Source organism: Lethenteron reissneri, chromosome 34, assembly GCF_015708825.2.
Source record: "Lethenteron reissneri isolate LAM-NWPU_2019-01 chromosome 34, ASM1570882v1, whole genome shotgun sequence".
NCBI classification, from domain to species: Eukaryota; Metazoa; Chordata; class Hyperoartia; order Petromyzontiformes; family Petromyzontidae; genus Lethenteron; species Lethenteron reissneri.
This window is the reverse complement of record NC_083812.1, coordinates 14,797,966-14,810,578: the sequence shown is the minus strand read 5'-3', so window position 1 is coordinate 14,810,578 and position 12,613 is coordinate 14,797,966. Positions and strand designations below refer to the sequence as shown.

At 50.6% G+C, this 12,613-nt stretch overlaps 1 protein-coding gene across 6 annotated transcripts in view; it reads right to left on the bottom strand.

Moving 5' to 3' along the window:
- The window catches only part of LOC133350731 (uncharacterized), a 59,671-nt gene extending 52,918 nt beyond the window's left edge, over nucleotides 1-6,753 (bottom strand). For all 6 annotated transcript variants that reach the window (XM_061565406.1, XM_061565404.1, XM_061565403.1 and 3 more), the window contains exon 1: nucleotides 6,317-6,753. The gene's annotated coding sequence lies outside the window, so the exon portion shown is untranslated. The remainder of the gene's footprint in view (nucleotides 1-6,316) is intronic.
- Between the last annotated feature and the right edge of the window lie 5,860 nt (nucleotides 6,754-12,613).

The following is a 12,613-nucleotide window of genomic DNA, read 5'->3' as shown; positions in this document are numbered from 1 at the left end:
GCGCTTATAGAATCGGTGAGTGGAAATTGGAAAGCCTGGACAAGACGTAGAAGGGATGTTATGGTTTGGGGCACCGGGCTCAGATGCCCGCAGGGGAAATGATCGCGTGGCCTCCCAAGGTTAGAAGGCAGCGAGATTTCCTGCAGCTTCACCCGACCCCTTAGAGACATTACGTCAAGATAGAAATTTAACCAATATCCTCCTTTATTTATTCACGTGAGGGCCTGGTGAAATGTATGATCCCTTCTGTAAAGGAGACCTTGGCAGCCAGTAGATTACACATGCAAAGTGATCTGTGTGTAAAGCACTGTACAGGCGCCGTACAGAATTGGACTTTGAGATATGGCTACGACACAGCATGGCTAACGCCTGATAATTACAATGGAGAATTAGGGCCACAAATGACACCGCCTGCAGCGGGCCCGTGACAAAACCAAATCCGTCAACGGCATCTCCTCTACTGCAGTTGAGAACCGCGGTCCTGGGCTGTGCTGCGAGCTTCCATTAGCCAGGCCATGTCGACATTGCCCACGGGGTGACCATGTGGTGAGTGTGCCTCGCTTTGAAAGCGTAAAAGCCCCCCCCCCCCCATTGCAGTAATTCGTTCTGACTCTGCATTTAATAGAGGCCCTTTCACACGCACACACACACACGATTCACACTCAACAAAAGTGAGGCCTTATCTCGTTCTTTTCACTCCGTCGGAAACGTCGACACACCGCTGGGATCTCTGTCGGGATTGAATGTATAGGTGATCCATCACGGATTTATTATGCAGGGCTGGCTTCAAGGTGATACAGCAGATGTTGCCTTTCTGGCTGTTAAAAGGTGCAGTGTCAACGAATGAACAAAAATTCTTGCCGCCTGCCATCCAATAGTTGATTATGGTGATTGCAGCTGTATATGTGGCCGTGTATTGTGTACACGGTCACATATACGGAGGGAGTGGTGGTGTAGCGGTTAGCGCACTGCGCTACGAATCGGACGACCAGAGTTCCATTCACGGCCAACACCAGTGACGATTATCTGTACCGGTCCTGGGCCTCCCCTAGTACCTGGTGTGGTGTGTAAACATCGCTACTAAGGATACAAAGGCGGCTGGGTGTGACACTGGCCACCCACCCCCTCGTGTGCCGTGCCGGCATTAATAGGTGCTCGCTGACAGAACTTGCCTCAACAGTCTGTTAGGCTATATGGGGGATCTTTGTGTATAGTTAATACACATACGGCCCTTGCGTAAATGCACTGCTGGATGAGGGCCTCCCCAAGATGTGCGGGTCATGGGAATTACCTGACTGTACTTCACCACGCCGGCCAGCCCAGGTTGGTAATGGCAGGGAACATGGACATGGGGGCATAGTTCAGTAAAACAATGCATTCTGCCGTACTGCACTTTGCTTCTCACAACATACACCGCACAGCAGCCAATGTTACCATCAACAAGAGCTATCCAGGCTGGTACCTGCTTAGCTTCCGAGATTCGAACAGGTCGGGCCCGTCCCAGGCGATGCGGCAAGAGGTGTGACCGCCACGGCAAGTAGTAAAACGAGGGGTGCAGCAATTGAACCTTTGGAATGTGCGGCACCCCAAGGCTCTTTTGTTGCGTGCTAACCTACATTCTCTGGAGGGGCTTTTTTTTGTTGACCAAAATGCAGCGGTGACAAGGCAACACGTGATTCAATCTCACTTCCTGCATTAGGGCACGAGAGGAATTCAGACATTCAAACCAACGTCAGACATAGACACGCAACGTATGACCGCCACTCCACTGTTAGCATGAGTCACCCATGCCTCCTCACCCCTGCAAATGCTAGGAATAAGAATGTTATTTCCCCACAAGCCAAGAGAAAGAGCCTTGACGTAATCGCTCATAGTCCAACATCATATATTTGTGATACGCACTGTCTGTGGCAGTGGTTCTTAATCTTTATTACTGCAGCCTGGCACCCAATTTGGTTCTCAATTGTAACAATTATATATGTTAACAAATACATAGGTGTGATGACACAATGTAGTTTGTACTTAGGTGTCCGTGCTTGATTGTTTTTTCGATTATTTACCTTCTAAAAAAAATCTGCTCATGTCAAGAACCACCGTGTCTATTGGGTGCTTTTGAGCACGCCGGTTCGATCTCCAGGAACGGAAGTTGAAACAATGGACACGTTTCCTCAATCCACCCACCTCTCTTCATCCAGCAGCGGTGAAAGGGTTACTCTACAGAAAGTCGTTTTGGGCGTCTAGTGGGGTAAAACGTGGGCCCCAGGACGACCCAGTACGTGGCTACTGGGTTGTGGGTCATGGGTCATCACGGTGGTGAGATGTTAACTACCTCGCCCGGCATACAGGCCATGGGTTTGATCCCGACCCAGACGTCTGTTGTATATTTGGAGTTTTCGGGGGTGCCTGTGTCTCCCCATGGTCCCGTGGATTTTTTTGTCCAGGTCCTCTGGTTTATTTAGAATCAACATCACGTGTTTAGAGTATTGTGTTACTGTTATAAATGTCCACACGATCAGCGCACTTTGTTGAACGATCATGCGACAGCCAGGTCGCTTCTACACGCGATCTGCCCAATGGGGCCTAAAACCAATCAAATAAACAACGTAGTTTAGTTGTCATATCTATAATCCTAGCCAGCAAATATACTTTTGCCTACAAAACTGTCTATTATTGTTATTATCATCTGTACAATATATATATTTAAAAATATACTGTGCTCAACGTAAGTGTGCAAAGAAGTGTGGAAGAAGATGCAAGCTTGGAATGACATTGAGAGGGGCCCCATGACCCTCTGGACTCCACAGGGTCGTGGGGGTGCAGGTGAACGATCAACGTCATCCACGGAGTCGTGGGGTTGGCAGGTGAACGATCAACATGGTGCACAGGGTGGTGGGGGTGGCAGGTGAACGATCAACATCGTCCACAGGGTGGTGGGGGTGGCAGGTCAATGATCAACATCGTCCACAGGGTGGTGGGGGTGGCAGGTGAACGACCAACATGGTGCACAGGGTGGTGGGGGTGGCAGGTGAACGACCAACATGGTGCACAGGGTGGTGGGGGTGGCAGGTGAACAATCAACATGGTGCACAGGGTGGTGGGGGTGGCAGGTGAACGATCAACATGGTGCACAGGGTGGTGGGGGTGGCAGGTGAACGATCAACATGGTCCACAGGGTGGTGGGGGTGGCAGGTGAACGATCAACATGGTCCACAGGGTGGTGGGGGTGGCAGGTGAACGATCAACATGGTGCACAGGGTGGTGGGGGTGGCAGGTGAACGACCAACATGGTGCACAGGGTGGTGGGGGTGGCAGGTGAACGACCAACATGGTGCACAGGGTGGTGGGGGTGGCAGGTGAACGATCAACATGGTGCACAGGGTGGTGGGGGTGGCAGGTGAACGATCAACATGGTCCACAGGGTGGTGGGGGTGGCAGGTGAACGATCAACATGGTCCACAGGGTGGTGGGGGTGGCAGGTGAACGATCAACATGGTCCACAGGGTGGTGGGGGTGGCAGGTGAACGACCAACATGGTCCACAGGGTGGTGGTGGTGGCAGGTGAACGACCAACATGGTGCACAGGGTGGTGGGGGTGGCAGGTGAACGACCAACATGGTCCACAGGGTGGTGGTGGTGGCAGGTGAACGACCAACATGGTGCACAGGGTCGTGGGGGTGGCAGGTGAACGACCAACATCGTCCACAGGGTCGTGGGGGTGGCAGGTGAACGACCAACGTCGTCCACAGGGTCGTGGGGGTGGCAGGTGAACGATCAACATGGTGCACAGGGTCGTGGGGGTGGCAGGTGAACGACCAACATGGTCCACAGGGTGGTGGGGGTGGCAGGTGAACGACCAACATGGTCCACAGGGTGGTGGGGGTGGCAGGTGAACGACCAACATGGTCCACAGGGTGGTGGGGGTGGCAGGTGAACGACCAACATGGTGCACATGGTGGTGGGGGTGGCAGGTGAACGACCAACATGGTGCACAGGGTCGTGGGGGTGGCAGGTGGACGATCAACGTCGTCCAAGACCGCTGAGAAGAGTCGGTGGCACTTCGGGGCCAAGTCACCGTCCACGGCTCAGACTCAACGACGTCCGACGAGGGAGATGGAGCGATGGAATCGGTTCCAGATTGTTTACCTTCTGAATATCGTCGCCTTCATCCCAGCAGTGGATTGACCATGGCTGCTGATGATGATGATGACGACGATGTTACTACATATGAGCATCAGTCCATATTCGACGATTGCCACTTACTAAGAGACATCTCAAAGCACTAACAATGCAGTGTCACTGTGATTGTCTTAATCATAGTACATTATTAGCGAAGCTTATTCACATTATCCGTGTTAGACGTTGTAAGCAGCAACACAGTAGCGCGTACACAATACTACACCCTACACAAACATAACGTGTGTACAACAATATGTACACACAGCACACACACGAGGACTATTGCATATCCGATTGGAGGCAATTCACAACAGCGACATTGCAATCTGTGCCAAGCATCACACGTTACACAACAACCTTACAATTCTCACATCCTAACTTGTGATATCAGCTATGTACGCTGGTACAGTACACACTATAAGTCTATACACTACAGTATATCATACGGTGGTACAGTACACACTATAAGTCTATACACTGCAGTATATACGCTGGTACAGTACACACTATAAGTCTATACACTACAGTATATCATACGGTGGTACAGTACACACTATAAGTCTATACACTACAGTATATCATACGGTGGTACAGTACACACTATAAGTCTATACATTACAGTATATCATACGGTGGTACAGTACACACTATAAGTCTATACATTACAGTATATCATACGGTGGTACAGTACACACTATAAGTCTATACACTGCAGTATATACGCTGGTACAGTACACACTATAAGTCTATACACTACAGTATATCATACGGTGGTACAGTACACACTATAAGTCTATACATTACAGTATATCATACGGTGGTACAGTACACACTATAAGTCTATACATTACAGTATATCATACGCTGGTACAGTACACACTGTAAGTCTATACATTACAGTATATTATACGCTGGTACAGTACACACTATAAGTCTATACATTACAGTATATTATACGCTGGTACAGTACACACTGTAAGTCTATACATTACAGTATATAATACGGTGGTACAGTACACACTATAAGTCTATACATTACAGTATATTATACGCTGGTACAGTACACACTGTAAGTCTATACATTACAGTATATAATACGGTGGTACAGTACACACTATAAGTCTATACATTACAGTATATAATACGGTGGTACAGTACACACTGTAAGTCCATACATACCACATCACACACACGCACTGTAATCTCGCCACCAGCCTGCCACGGCGGGAGAAGTGGCAGCCAAGATGCCCCATCCACTGCTGGATGAGGCCCTCCGCGAGCCATCAACCCTCTCACCACTTGTGACCACCAACACCACCACCAACAACAACCACAACCACCACCAAACACCACCACCAACAACAACCACCACCAACCAACAACCACCAACACCACCAACAACCACCACCAAACACCACCACCACCAACAACCCCACCAACAACAACCACCACCAACCAACAACCACCACCAACCAACAACCACCACCACCAACAACCACCACCAAACACCACCAACAACCACCACCAAACACCACCAACAACAACACCACCACCAACAACACCACCACCCCAAAACACCACCACCAACAACCACCACCACCACCCCCAAACACCACCACCACACAACCACCACCACCACCAACAACAACAACCACCAACAACCACCACCAAACACCACCAACAACAACACCACCACCAACAACCACCACCCCCAAACACCACCACCAACAACCACCACCACCACCCCCAAACACCACCACCACACAACCACCACCACCACCAACAACAACAACCACCAACAACCACCACCAAACACCACCAACAACAACACCACCACCAACAACCACCACCCCCAAACACCACCACCAACAACCACCAACACCACCACTAACAACCACCAACAACCACCACCACCCACCACCACCAAACACTACGGGACTAGCGCAGACGAACACGCGCCACACACTCAACATTTACCCCTTTTCACGCGATAATCAGCCGTGTCCCAGCCACGTAGAATGGCAGGGACCATCGCTCCGTGTGTGGTGGTGGTGGCCGTCGTCAACACCACAAACAACAACAACAACAGCAGCAGCAGCTGACCGGCAAGTTGGTCACCTTCCCACGGAGAGGCCCTCACCTTGAAGACGGCGGTGGTCGGCGTCGCACGCGGAGGGGGGGGGGGCACCTTCTTGTATCACGATTTTATTTATTTCATTTATCAATTCTCTCTCTCTCTCTCACATCCGTGTGGCTTGGTTCGGTGGGGGGTGGCCGGTACAGTGTAAGCTCACAACAAGCCTGCACACACACACCGCCACCACCACCATCATCGCCACCTTCAAAGATAAAGATCTCCCGCTGTCGCCTTTAACAATTGGGGCAAAGTGCTGTCGGCGAGCGCCTTCGTCTCCCCCAGTGGCGCTGTGTCACTACACGCCGCTACACCAGGTTACTCATTTGAGGCTGAGTCGATCTAGTGGAGGCCCAGGGCCCGGTTCGATAATCGTCGCCGGCGTTGGCCGTGAGCCGAAATCGGGTGGCCGGGTTCGTAGCGCGGCGCGCTGACCGCTTCAATTCTACCTCCACAACCACCTCCTCCACCACCACCTCCACCTCCTCCTCCACCACCACCTCCTCCTCCACCTCCTCCACCACCAGCAGCAGCGACACGAATCATCCCCCGGGCTCGGCACTGGCGACCATTCCCTTGCGTGGACGCCAGGCGGCAGCGCAGGACCACGAGTGGGTTGGTCCGCTCTCTATACAACTATAAACATTGCTTTTTTACCCCATTGGAACCTCATTTGCCAGTAGCAAAATATGATAATTGTTTTTTTACCCTTTTATCTGGTAACAAAACTGACACCTTTTTTTACAAGGAGTCATATTTGCATTGACCACAATACCTGCAGTCGGAATGCAAACAAAACACACAACTCTGATAATGTATGTGCACTGTCCTTGAAATGTATTGGTCCACACCCGAGACAGCTTTCCTTAGAGCCTAGTCTCACATGGTGTTGGACCAGATGACGCCAAAAGGCGCATAACTTCCGACTGCAGGTATTGTGGTCAATGCAAACATGACTCCTTGTAAAAAAAGGTGTCAGTTTTGTTGCCAGATAACGGTAAAAAAAGCAATTATTATCATTGTTTTTTTAGTTTAGTGCTGAGCTACACGTAGCGCTTTTTCAAAAGCGATCGCAAATGATGGCTCAGCGATGTGGCTTATCAAGTGGAAATGTTCAGCAGTAGCTGATGTTGATTGTAAATGTGGAGGGGGAAACCCGGAGGGCCCGGAGAGAGACCCCGCAAACTCCAAATATACAGCAGCAGCAGGCGTCAGGGGTCGAACCCACGGACCTCCTGCACACCAGGCGAGGTAGTTAACATCTCCGAGCCACCGTGGCGCCCTCGATATGCTGCTCGAGGCGATGATACCAGCAGCAGCTGTTGCAGCAGTAGCTGCAACCGCATTCACAGGGGCTATATAATACAGCAGTGGGAAACACAAATAACAACGAGAGATATTTTTGTTTCGACGGTAAACGGCTTCCATGGTAAACTGGACTTTCATGCTAAACTGGACTCCCATTAATTCGGTATTAAAAACAACTCAAAATTTCAAGAGCCACAATGCAGTTTGGCGAATACGAGACGGTGATGCATGCTGCTCCGGAACGGAAGGTTGCTGAATCCTGCCCATGGTAACTGGGCTTCCATGGTAAACTGGACTTTCATGGTAAACTGGACTTCCATTGTAAACTTGACTCCCATGGTAAACTGGACTTCCGCGGTAAACTGGACTACCATGGTAAACTGGACTCCCATGGTAAACTGGACTTCCATTGTAAACTGGACTCCCATGGTGAATTTGACTTCCACGGTAAACTGGACTCCCATGGTAAACTCGGCTCCCATGGTAAACTAGACTTCCATGGTACACTGGACTCCCAAGGTCACAGGTCGGCAAACCAAGACATTTTTTTCTGAAATCGGTAACCCCCTCCCCCTCAATATTTCAAGAGTCGCAATGCAGTCCCTAAAGAGCCGCATGCGGCTCCGGAGCCGCGGGTTGCCGACCCTTGGGCTAGAAGCCCACATATCGAGGTCTGCTGGCCACTACGAGTCGAGCTTCAGGAGTTTAGAGTTCGTGTGGTGTTGCTATTCTTCCTCCTCTGTTGGAGGAGCGCAGATTACTATCGGTTTACTGTGCGCTCCATAGCTTGGGTTACATGGCCACAATCGCACTACCCGTGGCTTGCAATTAATGTACAGGACTGTGTATGGGTCTCGATGTCTCTATGAGTACAATATGTATCTGCATGAGTCTCTATATCTATCTATGTAATTGCGTATGGCAATGTGTTCAGGAACTAAAGTCCAAAGTCGAAGCGTGCTGGCCACGACGAGAGGGCTTCGGGAGAGAGTTCGTGTCGTTTTATTATTCTCTATGGTTCATAGTTTATGTTGCATTGGCCACGGCTGGCGTCTTGTGCTGTGGATTACACTGAAAACGATGAAACTTATTTTTTTAGTTTAGAAGCGATCTGGCAACAAAGTATAGCTCAACGAAATAAGCTTGTCCTGTGGACTTATATCGCAGCCAAATACTCTAGACCAGGGGTGGGGAACCTTTTTTCTGCCAAGGGCCATTTGAATATTTATAACATCAAAATCATCAACTTAAAAATTAGCCTGTTATATTTGGTCAAACATTTAATGAACTCACCCCTAATGCGATGGCTGGAACTGCTTCTCTTTGGCGAGGCGTGTGATGATGTGAGCTGGTATTGATGATGTTGCTACTCGCAACTGCTTTTCCAGGTTTGCTCCTAGATTTATTGAATTTCGAGTCCTGCCTGCGGTTGCCTTGGCAGGGCCAGATCAAATTATTTCGCGGGCCTTATACGGCCCGCGGGCCGGACGTTCCCCACCCCTCTCTAGACGTATGTTTATAAACGTGGAGGGAAAACCGGAGGACCAGGAGAAAAATCCACGCGACCACGAGGAGAACGACATCCAGATCCAAATATTCAGCAGGCGTCAGGGTTGGGATCAAACCCACGACCTCCTATACACCAGGCGACGGAGTTAACATCACCGTGGCGCGCCATTATTTTCACGGCAGGATAGCATTCAATCACGGACAGTTGTAATTGGGACGATCACATGTGGTTTATGTCCACTTAAACCGCAACCACTGCGTCCTAAACGCATTTATTTAACAGCGAGTATTCGTGGCGAGCGATATTTGCACCGTTCATATGCCCTCCCTTCACCAATTCGCACTGACCAGCGTGGTGAAGTATGATCAAACAACCTCCCCCAAGACAGGCCAGGCGTGTGGAGACCTTCATCCAGAAATGTATTTGAGAACACCCGTGTCAAAACCAATGAGGCTGCGAGTTCAAATCCCAGTCCCGGTGGTCGACGCAACAGTAATTTCTACGATGGACATGATATGTCCCCCCACATTGGAATGTGGAATTTCCACCACTGGCTCAGGATCTGTCGACAGGAGGGTATACGCACCGCCCCATGATGGCCCTAACGTGGAGTTACGGTTTTCTTCGACCAAAATCGCAATGCATTGTTCTCAACGTCACCTCTTTCGCCCCGCGTGGGTTCCTCGAGATTAATTGTGCCGGGTTGGTTTCAGGACTCCCAGATCGCTATCAGCGCTATTTGCTTTGTTAACTACGGCACTACAGCAAAGTTTATTTGAACAAATCAGACGTCATTTTGGGGGTGCAGCGGTCAATTGTTCGGGCTGGTTTCCATGAGCTCAGCTGCCCTCAGCCCTGACCTCGTGACAGCGCGTGCGTGTTGACGTGTGATCGTGTGGGGAGCGGTGGTGCAGCGGTTAGTGCGCTGCGCAACGAACCTGACGACCCGAGTTCGAATCTCGTTCACCGCGAACACCGGTGGCGATTATCTGAACCCGGTCCTGGGCCTCCCACTAGGTCGACTCAGCCTCAAATGAGTACCTGGTAAGTGTAAACATCGCCACTGGCGAGACAAAGGCGGCAGGGCTTGGTGTTGACCAACCCACCCCCGCGTGTGCCGTGCCGGCCTTCATAGGTGCTCGCTCACAGCACTTGCAAGTCTTTTGTTCGAGGCTATATGGGGAATCTTTGTCTTGTGCGATTGTGTTGGGAGCGGTGGCGCAGATCGAGGGTAGCGCACTGCGCTAAGAACCCAGCCACCTGCATTCAATTTACTGGCCACGGCTAACATCAGTGGGGTGTGATCGCAGAATCAAGCTGCGTGCTCCCCCTATACATATAGGTCCTGGGGTTGTTGTTGTGTAAACATCAGCACTGGGGAGACAAAGGCAGCCGGCCATGGTGCTGGTTATTTGCTACACCGCCCCCATTGTGAACCTTGCTTGTTTAAATAGGCGCTCGCTAACAGCACTTACGTGGGGGGTGGGGAATCTTTGCTTTGTTAGCGTTGGTCATATAAATCAGCGGCCAGGGGCCCCCTTTGCAAACCGATATCTGGACACGTGGGCGCGCGCAGAGCGATAGAGGAGGAGGAGGAAACGGAGCTCTCGTCCGCCTCGAGGGTTTCCCACGCGGGGAGGGGTGGGGGCGGTGACGAGGAGGCGCTGGTGGCTGAACGCTTTGGCGCTTCACGGCAATTATCAAATTGTGCATAGCGTGACAAGAATTTGAAATGAAGAATTGCTGTTGTACGTGGTGTGGTTTTGACGCAGCAAAGCGAGATGGATTGATAAAGAAGGGGTTGGGATAGGCCCGGCCGTGGCGTCGTTTCGATATTCATCGTCGCGCCTGTCAGGAGCGCATCCCCGACGTAAACCGGGGGATGACTGTGTTGGATTCGGGGGTGGGGGTGGTAGCGGGGGTAACGCCGATGCCAGTATCAGGTTAACTGCAAAGAAGATAAAGGTGCAGCCCTGCGATTGCTAACTGGCGGAAGAGCCCCCCCCCCCCAGGCAGACATTGCGGTGGAGGTGGGGGTACCCACACTTTACCCCACCACACGTGACTCTCCGTTCCATTGCGGTGTACCCGCTTATTCTGCTGGGTGGACACCGGCGGTGAGGGTGGGGTCGGAAACTCGCACCATTGTTTCAGCTGTCGCTCCCAGAGAGGAACCAGAGACATCTAAATTGCAAGTCCGCTGTGCCCATCACCCCCCACCACGTGCGTGTGGGCTATAACTTTAATGTTGTGTGCTTAGGGGGCGTCCATAAATGACGTCACGCGATTTTGGACGATTTTTGACCCCCCCCCCCCCCCATCGTCACACGGGGTCACAAAAAGTCAGATCCCCCCTCAAATATGACGTTACAAAGCTCTGCCCCCCCCCCCCCCAAAATAAAACATGCTTCAAATCGCTTTAAACTATTGTCATTGTAGTGCGTATTTAATGTGGCGCTGCACTCTGATGTTGTAGGAGAAAACATTCAAAAGTCTATTTAAGTAGATCATGTTGACTATATTTATTAAAAGTTGCGTATTTTGATGTGACGTCACATTTCTAAAACCCCCCCCCCCCCTCGTCACACATCGTCACAAATGTCTGGCCCCTCCCCCCCCTAGGTGCGTGACGTCATTTATGGACGGCCCCTTACCTAGGGAAGGCCCCCCCCCCCCGCATCTCACGACTCTGTAACGTTCTCACCTGCCCCCTACTTGACACCTGTGAAAAAGCTCCGTTCCTGTGGTGATCGGGCTTTTGGCAGGGCAGCTTCAAGACGATGGAACGCGTGACCATCTGACAATAAGACAAGCAGAGTCTTTAGTGCTATTTAAATTTGCCCTGAAAACTCACCTCTTAAAAATGGCATTTTCCCCATAGCTTTGATCGTTTACGCTGCAGGCGCTGTCTTGTTTCCCTGATTTCCCTCCACGGCGCATTGGGATCCTTGGATGAAATGTGCCTTCTGTGTGTAAATTATCATTCTTATTTTGTTCTTATTATCATAGCTCATCGGATTCTCATTTTAAGGAGGGCCGAACAACATTGGGAAGTTTCGTCATTTGGTCAATTCCATGAATGAGCGTGTTTGTCTGCTTCATGTGGGCAGGAAACTGGGGAAATTTGGAGGAAACGTTTAAAGTTCCGCACAGACGGCTTCGTGAAAGACACGTGATGTGCTGCCATCTTCTGGTCGCCTCTCAGCCCAACGGGCTTGGGAGTTTCACGACGCATCGAGGTAATAACGATGCAGTCACGACACAATTCACCATCGGGTCTGGCTAACGCTTTGGAAAAAAACCGGTACGGTACGGCAATAACACCCATTTAGTCTCCACCCTTTTACATCGTGTTTGCAAATACGTCGTCATATTATTATTAATACAATTTGCATCGCCTTAATCCCACACACTTACCTCCGATTAGCACGGTTGACGACATATGGTGCGAAAGAAGTTCAACATGCGTGAATAAATACATGATA